Raw genomic sequence first — 20,915 nt, 5'->3', positions numbered from 1 at the left:
ACACACAAGTGTAAGGGGATAAAGAATATGTACATAAATATATATGAATGAGTGATGGTACAGAGCAGCATAGGCAAGATACAGTAGATGGTATCGAGTACAGTATATACATATGAGATGAGTATGTAAACAAAGTAGCATAGTTAAAGTGGCTAGTGATACATGTATTACATAAAGATGCAGTAGATGATATAGAGTACAGTATATACGTATACAAATGAGATGAATAATGTAGGGTATGTAAACATTATATTAGGTAGCATTGTTTAAAGTGGCTAGTGATATATTTTACATCATTTCCCATTAATTCCCATTATTAAAGTGGCTGGAGTTGAGTCAGTGTGTTGGCAGCAGCCACTGAATGTTAGTGGTGGCTGTTTAACAGTCTGATGGCCTTGAGATAGAAGCTGTTCTCCAGTTTCTCGGTCCCAGCTTTGATGCACCTGTACTGACCTCGCCTTCTGGATGATAGCGGGGTGAACAGGCAGTGGCTCGGGTGGTTGTTGTCCTTGATGATCTTTATGGCCTTCCTGTAACATCGGGTGGTGTAGGTGTCCTGGAGGGCAGGTAGTTTGCCCCCGGTGATGCGTTGTGCAGACCTCACTACCCTCTGGAGAGCCTTATGGTTGTGGGCGGAGCAGTTGCCGTACCAGGCGGTGGTACAGCCCGTCAGGATGCTCTCGATTGTGCATCTGTAGAAGTTTGTGAGTGCTTTTGGTGACAAGCCGAATTTCTTCAGCCTCCTGAGGTTGAAGAGGCGCTGCTGCGCCTTCTTCAAGACGCTGTCTGTGTGGGTGGACCAATTCAGTTTGTCTGTGATGTGTATGCCGAGGAACTTAAAACTTAGTACCCTCTCCACTACTGTTCCATCGATCTGGATAGGGTGGTGTTCCCTCTGCTATTTCCTGAAGTCCACAATCATCTCCTTAGTTTTGTTGACGTTGAGTGTGAGGTTATTTTCCTGACACCACACTCTGAGGGCCCTCACCTCCTCCCTGTAGGCCGTCTCGTCGTTGTTGGTAATCAAGCCTACCACTGTTGTGTCGTCTGCAAACTTAATGATTGAGTTGGAGGCGTGTGTGGCCACGCAGTCGTGGGTGAACAGGGAGTACAGGAGAGGGCTCAGAACGCACCCTTGTGGGGCCCCAGTGTTGAGGATCAGCGGGTTGGAGATGTTGTTGCTTACCCTCACCACCTGGGGGCGGCCCGTCAGGAAGTCCAGTACCCAGTTGCACAGGGCGGGGTCGAGACCCAGGGTTTCGAGCTTGATGACGAGCTTTGAGGAATATTAATATTAGAATGATTTGCCAATAATAATATCAGCTGTACGTCTATATCCTTTGGAGGTGTGGCAGTTTGTTTTTTTAAACCACAGTGTTTATGGTAAATACAGCTAATGCGAAGTACATCTAGTTCCCTCCCGGTACGTCTATATCCTTTGGAGGTGTGGCAGTTTGTTCTTTAAACCGCTGTGTCTATGGTAAATACAGCTAATATGAAGTATATCTATTCCCCTCCCCGTATGTACATCATAGGCCTGCCATACGATCAGGGGTTACCTACCTCCAATGTCAATGTGTGGAATTTTCCATCAACAGTAGTAAGTCTCAAATATGCATGCGTGCGTGCGTACACACACACACACACACACACACACACACACACACACACACACTGGCACACACAACGCAATATAATAAGCTATGTGCATGCCAATTCGACCTGTGCCAACATGTTAGACAGATCACTGTCTGAAGGAGTCTGGTAAGAAACCATCGTCCTCCAGCACTGAATGTTGGAGTGATCAGAGAAACACAATTTTTTCGTTGTCAACCAAACACAATTCAATATTACTTTTGTAATACAGTAAATAGCCTGAAGTTATCTTACAAACGAATGTCACATTCAATCTTAAAATGAGTAACACATCCATGGCCACATGTTGAGGTTACTGTAGCTATACATTTAGTATTATGTACTCAAAATAGCATGCATAGGTCATCGCAGGTCAGTGGAGATCTTCACAAATGCTGTTGCCTAATAATCTGCGCAGAATCTGGAACAGCATTGATCATTTGCACCTTGTACTTTTAATGTAATTTCACCTGCAATCCAGGTCATTTGTTTTGCTATTAGATGAAGCACAGTGATAACACATTAACAAAACATTAACAACATCACATTAAGAAAATATCTGACATTGTATTCCCATTTTACTATGTGCATTTGTGTGGTAGGTGACATTGAGCAGGAATGACTGTGTAGCTTTAAGGGGCGTTTCTGTGTCTCCTCTTCAGAGGCAAAACAGTTATGAAATGCCTTCCTCAAAGTCATTACTTCAAATCCTAAAATAAGGAGTTTGTTTTGGCCCGGGAGAATGTAGTCTTTGTTTTACTCACAGATCCCAGAGTCTCCGACATGTTTCTCAACTGTTGTCATTGATGCAAAGGGTGTTTGGGATTAATAAACAGCAATGCTAATCTCTATTCTAATCAGTCACTGCAGCAGGAGAAAACCCAGGAGTTATATAACACAAGAGAGAAAGAGAAAAAGGAGTATGGAAAATATTGGAGAGTTAGAGCTGTTGATTGTAATGTAATTGTGGACAGGATTTTCCAGAAACTGCAGCTGGCTGAAAATGTAAAAATGAACAATTGTAAGAAAAAGCATACTGTATATGTTAGGACTAGATATATATTTCAAATAAATAGAGGATGAAAGGGTGCGGTGAAGCCAGCAGGCGTGGTTGACGGAACATTTCACATATCTCTGTGAGAAACAGGCATACTGTAGTGGAGATGTTGCAATCACAGTCTGCCGTGCTGTTACACTAATCTTTTCTATGATCAATGTTCCAACATCAGACTATACACGCATTTCCATACAATACAACATATGCAAGCACACATACAAACACACATAGACTAAACAATCTTTTGAGGATCCTTTTGGCACCATTCATACAAATTGAATCACTGTTATATTTTGGAAGTTACAGTATGTTGCTCAATGCAATCTCTTGAGTGCACTGCCCAGAAAGCATACACTTAACAACAAAATGACAATAGAAAAATAATGGTAATATCAGTAGGAAAGGAAGAGGAAACTTGTTGGCCTTCTGCCCAGTGTGCCCAAGGTGTGTGAGGAGAGACCAAAGGAGGGACAGGTCCTTACTTCTGATGCTGTGGTCAAAACTCCTGAAACATGTGGTGACCTCTCCCACTCTCCCACTCTCCTCTCCCTTGGAAAATGTGACAGAGTCAGGGCAGTCACATGGTTGCGTACTGCTCATTTTACTAAAGAGGAGCAGCACTGTCTTGGGTAAAAAGTAGAATAATATATACTTTCAGAAAGTATTCACACCCTTTGACTTTTGTTGAGTTACAGCCCGAGTTAAAAATGTATACAAATTGTGTTTTTATTTGATTTATTACAACACACAATACCCCATAATTCCAAAGTGGAATTATGTTTTTAGAAATGTTTAATGTTTAAGCTGAAATGTCTTGAGTCAATAAGTGTTTCAACTCCTTTGTTAGGGCAAGCCTAAATAAGTTCAGGAGTCAAACTGTGCTTTAACAAGTCACATAATAAGTTCAGGAGTAAAGCTGTGCCTAACAAGTCACATAATAAGTTCAGGAGTAAAACTGTGCTTAACAAGTCACATAATAAGTTCAGGAGTAAAACTGTGCTTGACAAGTCACATAATAAGTTCAGGAGTAAAAATGTGCTTAACAGGTCACATAATAAATTCAGGAGTAAAACTGTGCTTAAAAAGGTCACATAATAAGTTGCATGGACTAATAGTGAAATAACAGTGTTTAACATGATGTTTTATTGACTACATTATCTCTTTACCCCACACATACAATTATCTGTTAGGTCCCTCGGTCAAGCAGTGCATTTCAAACATTGATTCAAGACTAGGGAGGTTTTCTAATTCCTTGCAAAGAAGGGCACCTGTTGGTAGATTGGTACATTTAAAAACAAAACATACATTGAATATTCCTTTGAGCATGGTGAAGTTATTATTTACACTTTGGATGTATCAATACAACCAGTCACTACAAAGATACAGGCATCGTTCCTAAATCAGTTGCGGGAGAGGAAGGAAATGACTCAGGGATTTCACCATGAGGGAAGGGCGTTACCTAGTCAGAATGCATTCAACCGAAATGTGTCTTCCGCATTTAACCCAACTCCTCAATCCGAGAGGTTCGGTGGCTGCCTTAATCGACATCCCATCATCGGTGCCCGGGGAGCACTTGTTTGATGGCTGTGATAGGAGAAAACTGAGGATAGATCAACAACATTGTAGTTACTCCACAATACTAACCTAATTGACAGACTGAAAATAAGGACGCTTGTACTGAATAAAAATATTCCAAAACATGTATCCTGTTTGTAACGAGGCACTAAAGTAATACTGCAAAACATGTGGCAAAGCAATTAACTTTTTGTCCTGAATACAAAGTGTTATGTTTGGGGTAAATCCAATACAACACATCACTGAGTACCACTCTAAATATTTTCAAGCATAGTGGTGGCTGCATCATGTTATTGGTATGCTTGTAATCGTTAAGGATTGGTTGAGTTTTTCAGGATAAAAAATAATGGAGCTAAGACCAGACAAAATCCTAGAGGAAAATCTGGTTCAGTCTGCTTTCCACCAGACTCTGGGAGATTAATTCATATTTCAGCATGACAATAACCGAAAAACACAAGGCCAAATCTACACTGGAGTTGCTTACCAAGAAAGACAGTGAATATTCCTGAGTGGCCGAGTTACAGTTTTGACTTAAATCTGCTTGAAAATCTATGACAAAACCTGAAAATGGTTGTCTAGCAATGATCAACAACCAATTTGACAGATCTTGAAGAATTTTGAAAATAATAAATGGCAAATGTTACAGTATGTGAAATGTCTCTGAAGCCACACCCTGAAACTCTCCCGAGTACGGGAGTTGCAGCGATGAGACAAGACTGTAACTACTACCAATTGGGGAGAAAAAAAGGGTAAATATACATTGTGAAATATTGTGAAATAAATTACTTGTATTAAGCCTTTTTTCTGTTAAAATAAGCTAAATATTTGCCAATGACATTTAGATCATTTAGCTTGGTACAAAAAACTAAAACACTAATATAAGATATTTAGTCTTGCTTAGATTTCACTTTTTGCAATGTATACCTTGTTATATTATGGTTATATGGTTATGGTTATACTCTGTTTTAGGAACATCTACCCAAAATATTACTTTATTATTACTTTACCAAACATATCATGGCATTAGTGAAAGTCAAAATCTGTAAAATTTGTGAACGTCTAAATCAATATTCGGGCCATTTAAACAGGGTGCATCCCTCCTATAGACCAGGGGAGAAGGGCTCGATTTTGTCGTTCTGAGCATTTGCAATGCGCCTGCCTCCGACGTATAACACATGTTTTACTTCCACACAAATGTACTTCTTTACTTATAGGTTTCATGAAGTGTGTAGGTTGCATTCTTACTCGTACAGCTATGAAAGTTATGTATTTAAACCTGCCTGCTCGAGACACATTCAGCGATTACTTTGCGTTGTCTGTGCAGTGAAGGCAGTCGAGCTGGATAAATGTTTTTCTAAGGGCCGCCCCTTAAATGGATGTAATGATGCAGCCGATCACCACAGGAAGTCAAATATACGTTTATTCGACAGGGGATGTGTACATGGTTGTAGGAAGGTCTGGATGGCTGTCTTCTGACTTATAAAACGGTGGGAAATCAATAAAATAAGTTATGCAAACGTACATATTTTTTTTAAGTAATTCTAGTGCCCGATTTTGGGGACTGTCAGCTTAATAAATAACCTATCATGCTTCAGTTCACAGCTGTGCAGAGTATGTGAGTTGAGCGGAGTCAGGAGAGGAGCGTTCCCAATTTAACAGGAGCGCTGAGCGAGATTCCCAAAGGCTGGAACATCTGCTTTTTAATCTCCTCCAATTTCGCTCCAGTAGTGCTCAGGGCATGCCCGCTCTGCCCGGCCCAGCATGCATTTGTAGTCTATTTCGAGCTACCCACTAGTGATGGGTCGTTCGCGAACGAGTCGGCTCTAAGACCCGGCTCTTGTAGGTGAACGTTGGGAGCCGGCTCGCATATCAGAAGAGCCAAATCTATTTATAAAAATGTAAAAAATAAATAACGTATGAATAATCAAAATATTTAAATGAATAGAATGAACTAATTCAAAGAAGGACAAATACATCAAATAATATAGGCCTAAATGTTCAAACACACATTCGTTCTGACTGTCTGATCAGACTAACAGCCTCACCTGTCGTTCCTGTCAATCAGACACGCAGTGTCAACCACAGAACCAAAGATGCGTGAGGGAGGGCTGGGCCAACTCACTCACAGTCACACACTTAGCAGCCGAGGAGAGAGAGGAAGGACAGCTGTGAAGACAACAGCTGGAAAATGAGTAGGAAGCACAGTAGCATTTGGATGTATTTTAATAATGTTGACAGTGTTAGAGCATAGTGTAGAATTTGCCAAACAAAATCTCATATAAAGCCGGCTCTACGCACAACCTACACCGGCATATGCGAACTGTGCACCCAACTGTGAAGCTAGCTGCAGCGGAGTTTTGAGAAACTAACAGGCCTGCTAGTGATAGTGGTGGAGCCAGCACCTTCACACGTGGAGATGTATCCACCCAGTCAAGTAGGTCTACTCTGCGTCCAACAGCAGCGCAGTCTTCCATGGACCAGTTTATGCCAAAGTCTATGTCTGCAGCAAAACAAGGCCAAATTGATATTGCATTGGCTAAAATGATTGCCACCGATTTCCAGCCATTTTTGATCATGGAGGACAGAGGTTTTAGAAATTATAGCAATAGTCTAAATCCAATGTACACAATTCAAAGCAGGAAACCCCTTTCAAAATCACTTATTCTACAACTGTATGAGAGCACACAATGCTTCAGTATGGGAAAGAGTCCAAAAAGCTACTGCAGTTTGCCTTACCACTTAATGCTGGACATCAAGGGTAACCACTTCTTACATGTCACTTTATTGAAGATTTTTCGATGTCTAGCGGTCTTCTGGACTGCTTTGAGTTCAGCGACAGACACACCTCAGAGAACTTGGCAGAGGAACTGTTGAGAGTGGCCAGAGAATGGTAAGTAGATGGAAAAGTGGTCTGTTGTGTTAGCGACAATGCATCTAACATAACCAAAGCCATGAACATTTTTAAATGGACCCATCATCCATGTCTTGCCCACACAATCAACCTGATAGTAAGAGATGCTCTGAAGCTGATGAAGCCCACTGTGGACAAAGTGAAAGCAGCTGTGGAATACTTCCACAGGAGCACATTAGGTGCTGAAAACTAAAGTCTACACAACGCCAGATGGGGATGCCTGATGCCATCATCTCTAGCCTGGTCATTGTCAATGCACCTGTTGATGCTCTGACCCAAGAGGAATGGGAGGTGGTGGAGGAGTGTGCAGAGTCCTGGAACCCTTTGAGCAGGTCACTGTGGAGATCAGTGGAGAGAGGTACAGTAAGCAGCTATTACTACATCATTATATATGTATATGAGCAGTAGATGAGAATGTAGTATCAGTAGACAAAACATGCACCTGAACTAATAAGTTACTGTTCTCTCCTTTCAGCTATGTGACAGCCTCAGAAATTATGCTCCTGTGTAAAGGTCTGCAGCGAATCATAGCCAGCCGCCAGAGAGAAGCAAATGTAACCACAGGACATGTGACAGACTTGATGGACACCCTGTGTTCATCAATGGACAGAATGGAATATAATCTCGTGCTATCAGAAACCGCTGCACTTCACCACAGGTTTAAGAAGTTAGCCTTCAGTGATGCCAGAGTGAGTGATGAGGCTCTTCAAAGAATAACCCCCAGCAGTCAGCTGGCTCAGGCACCAGGGCAACAGGAAGAAGAGGGAGCAGATTGAGCAGAAGCACAAGCAGTAATGCCACAAACGTCTGACGAGAGAGCAACTGGGGATGCAGCACGAAGGAATTCCTCAGCAGATGAAATAATGGAAGTCCGATCCTATTTGGAGGAGCCCCTCCTCTGAGCTGGTGGAAGAACAAGGCCTCTGTCTACTCACAACTTACTAAAGTCATGACAGGGAGACTCTGCATAGTGGCCACATCCGTTCCCTCTGAAAGGGTCTTCTCAAAAATGGGAAAAATAATTACTGAGAGAAGAAACCGCATCAGCCCCTTGAATGTGAGGCAGCTTGCATTTCTGAATGCAAATCTCTCATAAAAGCTAAATATGGTCAGCATTGCTGTGTGCTGCTGGTTATAACATGGCAATAAAGAAGAGAGAGAAAAGAGGGACCAGTTTAATGTTTTACGTGGGATGCTGCAGTTTTGCACAGTGTTATTTATTTTTCTTTGATATGGTGCAATATTCTATTATGCTGTTCAGATTGTATTTGTTTTGAATGGTTAGATTTATATGGACTTTGTTAATATACATTAAAAAGTTATACTTTAAATGTTTAATAGCATTCTTTTTCATAACAAATCAAATCAAGCTAACCCAAATTGAATTTCATTAATTTCTTAAATCTTCTCTAGGCATTCCCTTCCCAAACCTGAAACCCCGTCCCCAGCGGAAAAGACCAGGAAGAAGATTTGGCTTAAGGTACAACTTCCTATTGAGGAAATGTGAATAGAAGCATATACGTGAATAGAAGCATATACAAGCAATCTATCAAATGTATTTTATAAAGCCCCTTTTACATCAGCAGTTGTCAGAAAGTGATTATACAGATACCCAGCCTAAAATCCCAAAGAGCGAGCAATACAGACGTAGAAGCACAGTGGCTCGGAAAAACTACCTATAGAGAGGCAGGAACCTAGGAAGAATCCTAGAGAGGAACCAGGCTCTAAGGGGTGGCCAGTCCTCTCCTGGCTGTGCTGGTGGAGATTATAAAGGAGTGCAGCCATCTAGGCCAGATCATTCTTCAAGACATTTAAACGTTCATAGATGACCAGCAGGGTCAAATAATAATCACAGTGGTTATACAGGGTGAAATAGTTCAGCATCTCAGGAGTAAATGCCAGTTGGCTCTTCATAGCTGAGTAATTAGAGGTTGAGACAGCAGGTCCGTTAGAGAAAGATCAAATAGCAGGTCTGGGACCAGGTAGCACTTTTGGTGAGTCCTGAGCAGGTCGAGGTTTCCATAGCCGCAGACAGAAACAGCAGAGACTGGATCAGCAGTACAACCAGGTGGACTGGGGACAGGGCTAGCCTGGAGTCACAAGACCAGGTAGCCCTGTGGCATTGTCCTAGGGCTCAGTTCCTGCATCCTTTATTTAATTTGTGTTTTAATTTGTGTCGACTAAAGCTCAGAAACACACACTTCATTTAGGTTAGTGTAGTCAAGGCTTTGTCACTGAAATAATATTGTGCTTATCTGTCCACCAAGCTCGCTGGGTGACAGGTGAGTCTTTCCACCAAGCTGTTCCAGTCCTGGAGTGGAACGCTGGAACTTCCAGAGGTTTGTAGACCTGAAGCAGTGTGATGTGGTCCAGGTAATTATCACACGTATCTGTTTTGTTGTATAATTATTTCCACTTAAGAAAATTGTTCCTCTTTCTTTTAGATCTGACATCCTTATTATCTCAACCACAGCCCTCACAGCTGCAGTCGTCTGCCCCTGCACCTGCTATACATACTGGTGTCGTGTCTTTGGCTATGCCGGATTAAGTGATATGACATGCTATTCTATAAAATAATTTCTCCGTAATTAATATCACCTGATTGAGCTAATCATGTAAATGTAATTAACTAGAAAGTCGGGCACCACAAAATAATATTTATAGAGCTGTTATCTTCCGAATAAACTCTTAAAGACCTAGTAATATTTTACATCAATAGCAGTCAATATTAATCGTCATCTTAATTCAGTCTCATCTGAAAGTTGTAAATTCTTGGTTATCTGCACGAACCCTGGCCAACAAGTTGAACCAGCAATACAAAATAGGGTTTAATTATTTATTTACTAAATACCTAACAAATCACACAGAATTACACATACACATAATTAAATCATAACTTGATTAAAAATTACGTCATAAAGGAAAACGTCCCCAGCGGGCGGAGCACATATGACAGCTTGTTACACAAAAGAAAAGGGGCTGGGTTGGAGTGAAAGAGCGGGAAGACTGAGGAACAAAGGGGGGAAGCTGTGCTATCGTAAATACAGTATCTTATGCATTCTAAATTACCGCCCATATGGAAAAGGAAAATGATACTCTGTCTGTTCCTTCCTAATCCTCGTTTGCAGCTGCTGTTGCTAACTCAACGGCTAGGAGCTATCCCTTCTGTAGTGAATAAGAGTTCAAAGTGCATCCCAATCGCAACCAAAGCTCACGCTGATGTTGGTTTCGTTCAGTAGTTTTCAGTCATCGGACCATTGTCCTCGGAACAGGATGTTATATTGTCGTCAAAGGCTTATATAGGAAGGGAGAGGAGGGCGTGTTTGAAAAGTTTTATAGCCCATGTCGCTTCACAGGGGCGGGCCACTGATTGAGCAGAGCCCTATCTTATGAAAACCCAAATCTCACATTTTAGAAGCTAAAATCACATTTCATCCCATCATGAATAATTTCATATTCAAACATTTAAATTGAACAACAATTCCATGTGAATCCGATAACTCTGGTGTGTAGACTTTCCACTGTAGAGTTTGTCATTTTATCATTGATGAGAATGTCTCAGATGACAACTGAACTGACATCATATTCATTAAGTACCACCGCGTATGTTCAATTGGTCGCATTACCAGAATATAGTTAATTTCCCCCCACCTTCTGATGTTCCCAGAATCTCTATGTTAACCAAGGGTTTTGCAAATGTAACATCAGTAGGGTAGAGAGAGGAAAAAGGGGGGAAGAGGTATTTATGACTGTCATAAACATACCCCCAGGCCAATGTCATGACACTGGTGATACAGGTAATTATCACATACATGCATACTCGCCCTCACTTGGTGCTCTATTCAATCACATCCGCTTTAGCTGACATCTGCATAGCGGTTGTTTTGCCGGTGTGAGATGTGGAACTGTGTTAGAGCTGTCAAATCCACAAGTGGCTCTTGGCGTTATACCTAAAGCAGACTTTGCCATTGGCTCCACGGAGTTTAGGCTGATAGACTTTGCCATTGGCTCCACACCTCGATTAGGCTGATAGAAATCCTCATTATTTAGTTTCATGATTTTGAATTTGACCATCATTGTTTCTATATAGCCTACACTTTCTCGAACATGTAACTCAAGTAAGACGGTTGTAGTTTCGTGACAATGATCAAGAGCAGCTGCTTACCGATTTGACAGGTCGCCGGAAAATACTTGATCTGAATCTAGGCCTTACACTCATGCAGTCTGTTTCGTTGTATGATTATTGTCAGTTAAACTCTTGACGCTAGGGGGCACTATTTTTATGTTTGGAAAAATAACATTCCCAAAGTAAACGGCCTATTTCTCAGGACCAGAAGCTAGAATATGCATATAATTGACAGATTAGGATAGAGAACACTCTGAAGTTTCCAAAACTGTAAAAATATTCGCTGCGAGTATAACAGAACTGATATTGCAGGCGCTGAGGAGTGTTGTCACCATACTCAGAGTGCCCTCACCTCCTCCCTGTAGGCTGTTTCATCATTGTTGGTAAACAAGCCTACTACAGTTGTGTCGTCTGCAAACTTGATGATTGTGTTGGAGGTATGCATGGCCATGCAGTCATGGGTGAACAGACAGTACAGGAGGGGGCTGAGCACGCACCCTTGTGGGGCCCCAGTGTTGAGGATCAGCGAAGTGGAGATGTTGTTTCCTACCTTCAACACCTGGGGGCGGCCCATCAGGAAGTCCAGGACCCAATTGTACAGGGCGGGGTTGAGACCCAGGGCCTGTAGCTTAATGATGAGCTTGGAGGGTACTATGGTGTTGAATGCTGAGCTATAGTCAATGAACAGCATTCTTACATAGATATTCCTCTTGCCCAGATGGGATAGGGCAGTGTGCAGTGTTATGGCTATTGCATCTTCTGTGGACCTATTGGGGCGGTAAGCAAATTAAAGAGGGTCTAAGATGACAGGTAAGGTGGATGTCCTTGACTAGCCTCTCAAAGCACTTCATGATGACATAGGTGAGTGCTACCTTTGCCTTCTTGGGTACAGGAACAATGGCGGCCATCTTGAAGCATGTGGGGACAGCAGACTGGGATAAGGAGAGATTGAATATGTCCGCAAACACACCAGCCAGCTGGTCTGCGCATGCTCTGAGGACGCGGCTAGGGATGCCGTCCTGGCCGGCAGCCTTGCAGGTGTTAACACGTTTAAATGTCTTGCTCACGTCGGCCACGGAGAAGGAGAGCCCACAGTCCTTGGTAGCATCCGTGTCGGTGACACTGTATTATCCCCAATGCGGGCCAAGAAGGTGTTTAGTTTGTCTGGGAGCAAGACGTCGGTGTCCGTGGCATGGCTGGTTTTCCTTTTATAATCCGTGATTGACTGTAGACCCTGCCACATACGTCTCGTGTCTGAGCCGTTGAATTGCGACTCCACTTTGTCTCTATACTGACATTTCGCTTGTTTGATTGCCTTGCGGAGGGACTTTTACTATTTGTATTCGGCCATAATCCCAGTCACCTTTCCATGGTTAAATGCAGTGGTTCGCAATTTCAGTTATGCGCGAATGCCGCCATCTATCCACGGTGTCTGGTTAGGGTAGGTTTTAAAATTCACAGTGGGTACAACATCTCCAATGCACTTCCTCATAAACTCACTCTCCGAATCAGCGAATATGTCAATATTATCCTCTGAGGCTACCCAGAACATGTCCCAGTCTGCCCTCACATATGTACATTGTTCCCAGGAGTGGGAGGCAACCCAATTCATTTTGAGTGGGTTATTTTGCCTAAAAACCTTTAGGCCTACCCATAGAAAAAAAAAACTGCAAGAGTGGCAAAAATGGTGTTTAGCATCCCCATTGGCTCGCAAATGCTTCTCAATGTATTTCTTTGTAGGCTCTAGCCTTGAAATAATAGAAATAATATAGCCTAAATAATTCATTTTCGTTCTTTGTTAGGCTCCCTGTCTGGCTCCTGACCTATTTAGAGTGTTTATATGCTGTTTAATATGACATGTAGTCTGAAATTATGTTTGCTTCTTACATTAACCTTTTCATGTATATTCAAATACTTTTAATTCAAATCCATATGGTTAGGTTTCAATACTTTAAAACCAATTGGTAGGTCCAGGTAGTCACAAAAATAGATGGATGTTGATTCAATTGTGATTTTAATGAATGGAGCGAAATCGGAGCAGGAGTTTTTTCCCAGTGATGAGCACTGGAGCAGTTTTGGAAAGGACATGGTGAGCACAGTGCGCAAGAACCACTCCATGAGCCGGGATTCAACTGTGCTCACATGTGACATTGTCCAATCCGTTTGAGAAAAGAGGAAGACAAGGAACAATTATTGTTCACCATCATGAAGAAATTGAGTTGTGAGAAGGCTGAGCTCCAGCATTTGGGAATCTTGCTCAGGCTCCAGTCAAATCGGACATGTTCCGCACCAGCTCTGCTCACATACTATGACTGATTCAATGTTATGTTTTAGTTAGGCCTATTCACCATTTCAACGCTGTCACGGGGGTAGCATTAAGAGAAGAGGAGAGGTATACTTTGGACTGCACTATTTATCTCCTTGTCTTTGTGTGGAGGCAAATAAGCTGATAACTCAAAAACAGGGAGAGATGTGGGTTGGTGTGAGTTTGGAGTGTTGGATATTAGCAAGAAACAAAGGAAGGTATGAGCGTAAACCTTAGGAGGAGAGAAAAATAGGAAATGCAAATAAATGAAATGGGAAAAACAAGTTTGGAAATTTCAATAGAGAATGATAGGGGCCTCTAGTGGTCAAAAGGCAGTATTAACATGGGCAGCGCCATTCAGGGCTGCCCATTTTATTTTATAAAAAGAAAATCACAACAAATACCAACATACACATAAGAACAACGACTTACAGACACACACAAACAACACTAAATCTCCTCTGCCCAGACCCGCATGCTCACACCCCCATCCTTAGTGCCTGCATTATTGTTTGCCACATTAAATTGTAGGGGAGAGAGAGGTATGTTGTCACATTTTTCACGCTGTCTAACATTTACTGGGCACAATATATCACAATGGTATAAATGTCATACCAAATGAAAGACGGAAGTCTTGGGCACATATTCTGTATTCATTACATCTTCATATCTATTTCAGTATTAAGTTGTAGACCGTTAAATAGAGAGTGTGCATTTGTGACAATCAGCGGGTACATTGATACACTACGTCTGGTAAGTTGTCACATTGGATTATCAACAAATAAGAACACAACTAATGAATTGTGAATATTGATTTTAATTTCAAAACCAAATTCAACTTCCGCCGAAGTTGGTCCCTCTCCTTGTTCGGAGGGCAGACGGCGGTCGACGTCACCGACCTTGTGGCCATCGCCGATCCACTTTTCATTGGTTTTGTCTTCACACCTGGTTCTAATTCCATCAATTACATGTTGTGTATTTAATCTTCTGTTTCCCCCATGTCCTTGTCCGTAATTGTTTGTTGTAGTGCTTATGCACGGTATGCACCGGGTTTTGTTTGACCCATTTATTGCATTATTCTGTTGAAGGTGGTTTATGGTTATTAAACACAACCGTTGTAAATCAGTTTCCGCTCTCCCGCGCCTGACTTTGCCGCCAGTAGGATCGCATTACAAAATAACTCAAAATAAAAACAATCATGCCTTTCAATCAAAACAATAATGCTGGCAGAGCGCACATTCATTAAGTGGCACGACCACTTTACTGAATTTTGAAATCGAACATTCTCTGGCGTGCACATAGACCCACGGTAATGGAATCGGAATGTAAATGCTGCAGATAACTAGCTTAAATGTTTAAAGTCTTAACAAAACAGGCATGGTGTTTAAACACACTTATGCACAAATGCACAGCCTATAGGACGAACATCCGTATCTGACTAATCAGACTCATCTTCAGAGTCACAGTTCTGGCACACATACATTGCCTGGCCGGAGGTGCAAGCATCATGGGCCCATTTGTTGCATCTCTCACACGTCACCCACGTCTCCTTTGGAAGGCTGTTTGAAAATGGCTCCACACAGATGAGGCAGAAGCAGTCCTCTTCATCTGATGACTATTCGACAATCTTTTTTTTTTTTGGTGCTGCTGCTTTCTTGTTCTTTGCAGATCCAGATTTTGCTTCCCTTTCTTCGGAAACAGTCTTTTGCTAGATTGTGCCTTATTCTTTTCCATTTCTAGTGCCTGCGTCACTGGATGTGTCAGTTAGAATTGCGGTTTTGCACCGTTTTCTTCCTTTGCAAGCTGGTGTTCGGGGGCCAGCTTTTGGATATGGCCGGATGTCCTCTGGAGATGGTAGTCTGCTGTCAGCAATGGCATAGCTGGACATGGGTGAGCTGGTGCGTGTAATTCTTGTAATCCAAGATGGCGTAGTAGTCAGACGTCTTTGTCCTGTCGTGTCCCTTGTATATATTGTTTTTCATATTTTTCATCGCATATCCTTTAAAATATTTTGCTAAACCTTATCATCTAACTACTCTCCTGCAACCCGCCTCGCCCAATGTGGCGTGGATATGCATTTTTTCCCCTAAAGAATCTATATTTACTTTGGATCTGGAATCCCTCAACTGAAGCTAGCCAGCTAACTACCAGATATCAGTCAGCAAACCATTGCCAGTGGTCATCAGCTAACCTTCAGCTCAGAAAACTCTCGGCAGTTTGAACAACGTGACTCTAACCAGAGCATAACGGACCTGTTATTTTTATCCCTGGATTCCTACCGCAAACTGAACATTTTCATCTGGATCTTCACAACTAGCTAACCGCAATCCCGGATGACTACTCCTGGCTAGCATTTCCATCCCAGAGCAAGCACCAATTTAGCTTGAAGCTAGCCCGGCCAGGGTTCCTGTGCTACCACCGAAGCATACTCCAGAGCTACAATATCGGCCTGCTAGCTACCTAGAGCTACTTGGAACCCTACTAATTCCACGAATGGTCTATCGACGTCACCGCACGAAGAGCCAAAAACAGACTTACCCCCATCGCAACATCCCCTGCTATCTGCTTGCTTGCTAACCCGGTCTGCTAACTGCTAAACTGCCGGGCCCTGGTCTGTTAACTGCTAGCTTGCCTGACCGGTCTGCTAACTGCTAGCCCTTGCTAACTGCTAGCTTGCCTGCCCGGTCTGCTAACTGCTAGCCCTTGCTAACTGCTAGCTTGCCTGCCCGGTCTGCTAACTGCTAGCCCTTGCTAACTGCTAGCTTGCCTGACCGGTCTGCTAACTGCTAGCCCTTGCTAACTCTTAGCTTGCCTGGCCGGTCTGCTACCTGCTAGCCCTTGCTAACTGCTTGCTTGCTAACCCGGTCTGCTAACTGCTAGCTTGCCCTGGTCTATTAGCTGGTAGCTTGTTTAGCTCCGGCCTACTAACTGTTAGCTTGTTAGCCTGCTAACTGTCTGAATCGCCATGTCCCCAGCCAGCCCAACCACTCACTGGACCCATATGTTCACTTGGCTACGCATGCCTCTCTCTAATATCAATATGCCTTGTCCATTACTGTCCTGGTTAGTGATTACTGTCTTATTTCACTGTAGAGCCTCTAGCCCTGCTCAATATGCCTTAACCAACCATGTTGTTCCATCTCCCACATATGTGATGACATCACCTGGTTTAAACATCTCTAGAGACTATATCTCTCTCTTCATTACTCAATGCCTAGGTTTACCTCCAATGTACTCACATCCTACCTTACCTTTGTCTGTACACTATGCTTTGAATCTATGCTATCGTGCCCAGAAACCTGATCCTTTTACCCTCTGTTCTGAACGTGCTAGACGGCGAGTTCGTATAGTCTTTAGCCGTACCCTTATCCTACTTCTCCTCTGTTCCTCTGGTGATGTGGAGGTTAATCCAGGTCCTGCAGTGCCTAGCTCCACTCCCACCCCCCAAGTGCTCTCATTTGTTGAATTATGTAAACGTAAATGTCTTTGTTTCATGCATGTTAACATTGGAAGCCTACTCCCTAAGTTTGTTTTACTCACTGCTGTAGCACACTCTGCCAACCCAGATGTCTTAGCCGTGTCTGAATCCTGGCTTGGGAAAACCACCAAAAACCCTGAAATCTCCATTGCTAACTATAACGTTTTCCGCCAAGATAGAACTGCCAAAGGGGGCGGTGTTGCAATCTACTGCAAAGATAGAAAGTGATACAGAATTCTGCAGGCTAAGTCTGTACCCAAACAATTTGAGCTTCTACTTCAAAAACTTCACCTTTCCAGAAACAAGTCTCTCGCTGTTGCCACTTGCTATAGATCTCCCTCTGCCCCCAGCTGTGCCCTCGATACTATATGTGAACTGATTGCCCCCCATCTATCTTCTGAGCTCGTGCCACTAGGTGACCTAAACTGGGACATGCTTAACACCCCGGCCATCCTACAAACTAAGCTTGATGCCTTCAATCTCACACAAATTATCAATGAACCTACCAGGTACAACCCCAAATCAGTAAACATGGGCACCCTCATAGATGTCATCCTAACTAATTTACCCTCCAAATACACCTCTGCTGTTTTCAATCAAGATCTCAGCGATCACTGCCTCATTGCCTGCATCCATAATGGGTCTGCGACCAAACGACCACCACTCATCACTGTCAAACGCTCCCTGAAACACTTCTGCGAGCAGGCCTTTCTAATCGACCATGCCGGGGTATCCTGGAATGATATTGACCTCATCCCGTCAGTAGATGTATTTAGTCAGCCACCAATTGTGCAAGTTCTCCCACTTAAAAAGACGAGAGAGGCCTGTAATTTTCATCATAGGTACACTTCAACTATGACAGACAAAATGGGAAAAAAAATCCAGAAAATCACATTGCAGGATTGTTTATGAATATATTTGCAAATTATGGTGGAAAATAAGTATTTTGTCACCTACAAACAAGCAAGATTTCTGGCTCTCACAGACCTGTAACAACTTCTTTATTAAGAGGCTTCTCTGTCCTCCACTCGTTACCTGTATTAAAGAAGGGGTCAAAATCAAAAGTAACAGTCAGTATCTGGTGTGGTCACCAGCTGCATTAAGTACTGCAGTGCATCTCCTCCTCATGGACTGCACCAGATTTGCCAGTTCTTGCTGTGAGATGTTACCCCACACTCTTCCACCAAAGCAGCAAGTTCCTGGACATTTCTGGGGGGAACGGCCTTCGCCCTCACCCTCTGATCCAAGAGGGAGGAGGATGTCTTCCCTGCAACGCACAGTGTTGAGATTGCCTGCAATGACAACAAGCTCAGCCCTACGATGCTGTGACACACAGCCCCAGACCATGACGGACCCTCCACCTCCAAATCGATCCCGCTCCAGAGTACAGGTCTCGGTGTAACGCTCATTCCTTCGACGATAAACACGAATCCGACCATCATCCCTGGTGAGATAAAACCGCGACTCGTCAGTAAAGAGCACTTTTTGCTAGTCCTGTCTGGTCCAGTGATGGTGGGTTTGTCCCCATATGCGACGTTGTTGCCGGTGATGTCTGGTGAGGACCTGCCTTACAACAGGCCTACAAGCCCTCAGTCCAGCCTCTCTCAGCCTATTGCAGACAGTCTGAGCACTGATGGAGGGATTGTGCGCTCCTGGTGTAACTCGGGCAGTTGTTGCTGCCATCCTGTACCTGTCCCGCAGGTGTGATGTTCGGATGTACCGATCCTGTGCAGGTGTTGTTACACATGGTCTGCCACTACAAGGACGATCAGCTGTTCGTCCTGTCTCCACGTAGCGCTGTCTTAGGCGTCTCACAGTACGGACATTGCAATTTATTGCCCTGGCCACATCTGCTGTCCTCATGCCTCCTTTCAGCATGCCTAAAGAATGTTCACAAAGATGAGCAGGGACCCTGGGCATCTTTCTTTTGGTGTTTTTCAGAGTCAGTAGAAAGGCCTCTTTAGTGTCCTAAGTGTTAATAACTGTACCTTAATTGCCTAACGTCTGTAAGCTGTTAGTGTCTTAATGACCGTTCCACAGGTGCATGTTCATTAATTGTTTATGGTTCATTGAACAATAATGGAAAACAGTATTTAAATCCTTTACAATGAAGATCTGTGAAGTTATTTGGAAAGACAGGGTCCTGAAAAGGTGACATTTCTCTTTTTGCTGAGTTTATAAGTACGTTTACAGTAACATTTAATTCTATTATCATAGCTGATTACACAATATCTCAATGTTTGTTACGCATGTTCTATGTGTCTATGTATACTGGGGCAATTTGTCACATGTGAAGACTTGCCCCCAGGTCATTGATACAACTTGCCCCAAACTGACATGTGTGCTAATGTTGGCTAAATCGCAAGGTTAGCTCAACATAGGACTGCAGCTAAAGTATCAAAAGACACATTATTGTCTCCTCTACTCAGTGCAAAATTATCATTTTGAATGTTCATACCTAACAAAGTTTTATTGAATAAAATGTAAAGTGCCAATTTTTTTACTTTTGAAGGGGAAAAATAAGAAACTTGTGATCACCTCAGATTAGAGTGACCTTGACCACATGTGAACAGGAAGTTGACCATAGAATATGTAGTCACACAAAGTAGCTATTTGATTTTTGAGATAGACCCTCTAGTGTTGGAGGTATGAACACTTTGACAACTTACCCGTGTGAAAACTTACCTCGCACTCACCTACTAATTTGTTTTTCTCTGTCGCCTGTGTATTTCAATAATAAATCATTTGATTTTTATATTGTGTTAACTGTGGGATTGATTGATTTCCACGTTTTTAGTAGACATTTTTCCAATATGAGTGGTGAGAAGAGAATAAAAAGTCCAGGCTTTTGGGTATCTCACTACATCCCCATATGCCATGTCTTGAAATATGCAGACGGATTAAATCTACGTTTACATTGTAATACTTCTGACAGCCAACTTTATAGCCCCGCCCATAACTTTTGGAATTCAAACATTCCCAGCAAGCATCGATGATTGAGTCATTATTAGTTTTACACTCAAGACATGACTCTGCCATTGTGCTGTATAATTTATGAATTTTGTCTCTTAAATTGCATGTATTTGAAAATATCTATTATGGTCAGTCCAAAATTGCTTTTTAAATCTGTCATGGAAATAAATGTATTTCCTGTTACCAAGTCATTTAAAGTTTCTATGCCTTTAGTTTTCCAGGGCTTCCACCATTTTCATGTAGTCAACTGGTTGGGACTTCCAACTTCATTGGCTGATCTCTCCTGATGACCCTTTTGGGGTCCTGTCCAACTGGGTCATCCGGAGGAATCAGCCAATCGTGAAGAGGAAAATGTACTGCTTCAAAATGGAGATCGCCTCAATGGCGCTGCCCATGCTGTCACAGACGCTATAATGGTACAGATACAAAGATGAGTGTTCAATCTGGCTCGAAGGAAATTGTATAACTTCCCTTAAATGTATAAGCCCTGTATGAAATGTCTCAAACATTTGACGTGACGCACATCGTTGCCAGGAATTAAAACACACACAAAGTAAGCCCTTAGAATAGAATTGAAGTTGGACGTATACCACAATGGTCTACACGTATTATCCAGCAAATCATTGACACCATCTGGCCAGGAGCAAAATAACAGCTGTATCTCAGTGGTTTGGTACAATTTTTCCAGTATCAGACACAACATCAATGAGAAGATTAGAAAAGGTACATTTTCTTAATTCCCAAGATGCTCAAAGAACTGCTGTTGAAGGGCTGTAAAAGATTCAGAGGGAGATAGTTCCATACTTATGAAGGATTTTTTTTTACAACAATTTCATGGTGACTATGGAGAAATAA

General features: G+C 42.6%; 1 long non-coding RNA gene across 2 annotated transcripts; it reads left to right on the top strand.

Annotated features, from left to right (window-relative positions):
• Positions 1–4,635: 4,635 nt before the first annotated feature.
• LOC135552380 (uncharacterized) lies at positions 4,636–19,847 on the top strand. Of its 2 annotated transcripts, XR_010457424.1 has the most exons (5): positions 4,636–5,016; positions 7,058–7,157; positions 7,347–7,536; positions 7,654–8,658; positions 9,446–19,847. It is a non-coding gene; the product is annotated as an uncharacterized LOC135552380 (long non-coding RNA). The 2 variants fall into 2 exon arrangements; XR_010457425.1 differs by lacking the exon at positions 7,347–7,536 and having other exon boundaries at positions 8,592–8,658.
• Positions 19,848–20,915: the final 1,068 nt, after the last annotated feature.

The sequence above is a fragment of the Oncorhynchus masou genome, chromosome 13 (genome assembly GCF_036934945.1).
Source record: "Oncorhynchus masou masou isolate Uvic2021 chromosome 13, UVic_Omas_1.1, whole genome shotgun sequence".
In the NCBI taxonomy this organism is placed as follows: domain Eukaryota; kingdom Metazoa; phylum Chordata; class Actinopteri; order Salmoniformes; family Salmonidae; genus Oncorhynchus; species Oncorhynchus masou.
The sequence above is the reverse complement of the archived record's forward strand: the minus strand, read 5'-3'. Positions and strand labels throughout refer to the sequence as shown.